Source organism: Notolepis coatsorum, assembly GCF_963971535.1.
Source record: "Notolepis coatsorum genome assembly, contig: SCAFFOLD_403, whole genome shotgun sequence".
Classification (NCBI taxonomy): Eukaryota; Metazoa; Chordata; class Actinopteri; order Aulopiformes; family Paralepididae; genus Notolepis; species Notolepis coatsorum.
This window is the reverse complement of record NW_028174536.1, coordinates 4849-10000: the sequence shown is the minus strand read 5'-3', so window position 1 is coordinate 10000 and position 5152 is coordinate 4849.

The window sequence follows — 5152 nt, the reverse complement described above, 5'->3', positions numbered from 1 at the left end:
ATAAGTTCATATTCTGTATATGTTAATAATGACGCTTTCTGTGTTGTGTTTATGACTACTCCTTAGGTCCTTGAGCTGCTGTCTGTCGACCGGACCACATCTGTCCACTGTCCATCTACCTGCAGTCTGGTCACAACGATACAGTCCCACTCTCAGCATACAAGATCGATGGTCTGCTGCTGCTGCTGCTGACTCCCAAGCGATTCATTCAAGTTTCCATAGCACAATGGCAGCTGCCTCCCCACAACCCATGATCCTTCGTGTTGTTGAGACAGACCGGGCTAGAAAATTAAAACTGCCTCTGTTGATGCACTGGTCAAGATTATAAAAGAACAGTTGGAAATAGACCTTGACTTCAGTTTGCTGTATGAAGATCCAGACTTTGATGGGAAACTTACTTCCCTTGATGACATTACGGAATTTCCACAAAAAGCTGTTGTGCACATTTCACTTTCGCTCGACTCCAGCTCTCTCGCATCTACTGATATACTTTCAGATATGTCATCTCCAGAACGTCTAAGCAGATGGCCTCCAGGTCCTTTTCCAGTTCCTACATTTGCATTCGATGTTGAGCTGAAACTTAGAGACGGAAACAACGAATTTGAGAAGAACAAGAGACACCTTAAGTTGACAAGAGACCTAAAGCACGACATCTTAGAAAAGCTTGCATCTACAATGTATGCTTTCAAGGCTTATCCAAGTGATAAAGAGATAGCAGTGGCTTCTGCGGCTCTTGTCGCCAAACATCCCTGCTTGAAGGAAGCAGGATCTGAGACCGGCTGCAATGGATGGAAGAACAGCATCAAATTCAAGATGGGCAATTTCAGGAACAAGCTGAGACGGGCAGGATGTGAGGAGGTCACTGTAAATGCTGGAAAAAGAGGTAGAAGCAATCCTGATGGCGAACCTTCACATTCCAACATTAAAAGACCCAAGCGAGCAGAAGTAAACTTCCTACCCAACTATCCCCAAGGAGAGGATTCCTTGAGGCTTGAGCAGTTGAGGCAGACAATTGCTGAAGAAGTCAAGAAGACTGAGAAGAACCTGCCCCTCATTAGAAAGCTGATGCAGACCACATTTGCCCTGCGCCGACAGACCATAGTGAAGTCCAGCCCACCAGTGAAAGAGCTCATGGACCTCTGGCCTGCTCTCAAAATGGAGTCTGAGGTAATATAGATCAGCTCTCTCTTTCCTGTGTTAACATTTGGCACATTCTGTGTGTTTTAAAGTGAAACTTGTGATTCCTAAGCCTGGTTTATATACTCTAGCGGCGCATCTGCGTGTGTGTTCTGTGCGCCCCCGCGAGCTAGTCATCAGCGACCGATTTCGCAAAGCATGTAATGACATGGTTGACCAGAAATCCCGCCGTCATGCTCTGAAGCCCAAACCAAACAAAGTAAGAGATCCACCAAGTTGAAGTGACTAATTGATGTTGATATACTATATTGTCCTGCTGTTTTTAAATATAGGTGTATGCAGAGTTCCAGCTGATTACCAACCAGAACCTGCCCAACACATTCTACGCTGAGCTTGACCGCCATCTTCCTCGACTGATGATGTTATTCAGACAGAAGGCGTCCAAAACTGGGAACACAGCAGATGCTTTGGCTCACATTTTAAAAATCCACGATGAACAGGTGAATAGATTATTATACATGTCATAGGTCGAACCTCTGTAACATTGAACAGGTTCAATGATTCAAATGAGCTTTTGAATTTTACAATTAGTCCACCATTGTGTTTGCCATTTTTCTGATTGCATTAAAGATGTGAACATGTTATTTGTGGACATATCTGATTGGACTGTTTAAAATCCGCTTTGTTCAGTAAACATTTCCATATAATACAATTCTTTTTCTTCTTCTTAATCTTACATCTTAATAGGAAATCCATGATGTTCACACCAGGCGTACCACTGTTCTCCATGCCCTGCCTGTGTATCTGCATGAGGAAGTCGCTGGATTTTTCAAAACCTGCACAGTGAGTCCGAGTGAAAATAATTTACAGTACAACTGTATATTAAGTGAACAGTTAATCAAAATGCTAAGTATCAGTCTTCCTTCCTTCCAGGTCTCCCTTGTGAAAGAGATATTTGATCTCGACGGGACTAACCTGGTTAAATAAAAATAACCTTCTCACCAAAAAAATTGTTCTAACTAAAATATAAACAACTTACAAACACAACTCCATATACTTAGCTTTGTGCTGCACTTTGTAGAAACCATGGATTTATTTGTGATTATTATGTCTCTTTCATTCCTTCAGGACACGCCTGATGAGCCAGAGCTTCATGGTGTTGCAGTGGCCCTCCTTACTGTCATCAGTGACCATGACACAAGTCCAGTTCACTACCAGCCTGTGACAATCTCTGTTGTCATTGAAAGTCACATCATGATCAGCCTCCCCAGATTTGGTGATTCCTTCCTGGTAATGTTTGGACTAATCTATGCACTACACCTCAGCTACCCCAAGGGACTTACCAACACTTTTGAATTCATTCAGAAGATTTTACTAGGTCTAGAAGCTGGTAAACTGTCGCCCAGGTTGCAGACTCTCAAGAATGACTTGATGATGCAATCATTTTTTTTTCTTCTGATTTTTCAATGGATTTTCTCCCCGTCCCAATTAGTCGTTGTGCCAATCCCCCCCCCCCCCCCCCCCCTCCCCTACCTGGTGCTGTATGCATGTTCTCCTACGAGTCGGTATAAGGGCGTCCCGAGTCGATCGCACGCTTCCCCCGAGACATGCGCCGACAGCCAGTGACGTCTTTTCACTTGGCAGCGAGGGCTCTCATTGGTGAAGTGTAATGCGTGGGAGGGCACGCTATCTCCACCAAGTCCTGCCCCGCTTAGCAAGCGCCGAGACCTGACCTGTAGGCATCGCTGTCCACAACGCCAGATTCCCACCCGCCAGCTTCCCCACCCCCTAATACTGCCAAATTGTATTAGTGTGAACGGCCAGCCAAGCTGGTGACAACGCAGGGAGTTGGATTCGAACACGCAAATCCAGTGTCTCCAGCGCTGGTGACGAACGCAATCTCCGCTACGTCACCTGACCGCTCTTGCATTAAACTTTTGAAGGTATTATTTTGACATGACAAGGACATTAATACCTCACCCCACATCTTTCTTTCAGATGAGTTTCTATTCCTTACTGTAATCAGTGATCATGACACAAGTCCAGTTCACTACCAGCCTGTGACAATCTCTATTGTCATTGAAAGTCATATCATGATCAGCCTCCCCAGATTTGGTGATTCCTTCCTGTAATGTTTGGACTAATCTATGCACTACCCCAAAGCACTTACCAACACCTCAAAAGTGTGTCTATAGAAACTCATCTGAAATGTCTTGTCATGTCAAAATAATACCTTCAAAAGTTGCTGTACTACTTTGCAGATGTTCAGCCAATAGGTCCAAACTACTCAATGTACCTTGTTCTTTATTTTTTATGTAATATGTTTACATTTGAGAGTTTTACAGTTCGAATTTTCTTAACCGTCTATAGCTGGCATTATTGTAATTTCATCCAAGTAAGTTTTAGAGTTGAAAGAGTTTATCAGAATCTCAAAGGCAACATCCAAGTCCCAAACGTTTGTGTCTCGAGGAACAATAGGAGGCAATGGGCATAAATGCCACTCTGCTCTGACTGCTTCCATTGCTTGTAGGCAGTGGTAGAGTTAGTGTTCTCAGTACAGAGTACAAGGCGATATACCAGGAGCCATAAACGCAACACAGAAGCGTTATTATTAACATATACAGAATATGAACTTATACAGAATATGAACTGGTCAATTACACAACTAGAGTGAATAAAGACACAATAATTGATTAATAAAATAACTATTCACCATTAGCTGGACTCAGTTCCGTTTCACTTGAATGAATCGCTTGGGAGTCAGCAGCAGCAGACCATCGATCTTGTATGCTGAGAGTGGGACTGTATCCTTGAGCCCTTGTAGGCAGTAGTATACTGCCCTGTCAAGGCTAACCGCAGTAACTTGAAAAAAGTTAAAATTTAGTTATGAGTGAAATTGACCTTGTCAATAAATGTTTTATCTTGTGACCAAGTTTCAGATGTTAATGTCGCTCAGTTTTGGAGATATGGGGTTTTAAAAACTGCAGTAACTACAAAATCACACTCAAAACCCAGGCAGACCGCAGTAACTTCCAAACAGTGAAAAATGGCTTTAAAGTGTTTTGACTTGCCATCCAAAATGTGTTATAGGTAAATAGATGATAGTACCCAGATTTAACATGTATTAATGAAGTAATCTTTAGGCATACAAAAATATGACATAATTATTTTAATTAACCCCAAAAAAGCAGATATTGCACTCTGCTGCACGATTTCCTTAAATAATTATACAGGTAATGTACAGGCAAAGTGCAGTAACTTCAAATACAATGTTGTTTTCCCTCCAGCTTTCATAACTTAACCTAGCGAAGTTATGAAAGCTGGAGGGAAAACAACATTGTATTTGAAGTTAAAATAACTACGTCATATTTTTGTATGCCTAAAGATTACTTCATTAATACATGTTAAATCTGGGTACTATCATCTATCTACCTATAACACATTTTGGATGGCAAGTCAAAAAACTTTAAAGCCATTTTTCTCAGTTTCACTGTTTGGAAGTTACTGCGGTCTGCCTTGACAGGGCAGTATAGTTAGTGTACTGTATAGTGTTCTTAGTACAGAGTACTGTAGTGTTCTAGTTATCATTCTGCAAACATAACCTGCTCTAAATGACGGATGGTGCCTCTGACATTCTGACTAACTCTTTCAATGAAAACACCATCTTGTTCCATGATACATCATGGAGCAAATACAGCTGCATTTCCATATGTAGGTATGTGCACTATTAACAGTATTGCCAGCTGTATAGCATGTAATGTGGATTGGTATTTTGGTTCCACATTGGCAGGACCCAATATACAGCACAACGTTTGTGAATTTGACATGTGCCAAGCGGATTGACAATTTTCAGATAATCTATACATTTTATTCTGTACTGTACATAGATACACTGTGTTATCCCAACGGTCACAATAGTTGCCGTCAACATGTTTGCTCATTCTATGACCACACTATACAAATTTGAGTAATTCAGCCAGGATGTAAACGGCTCTGGTCATGTGCACTGCACATA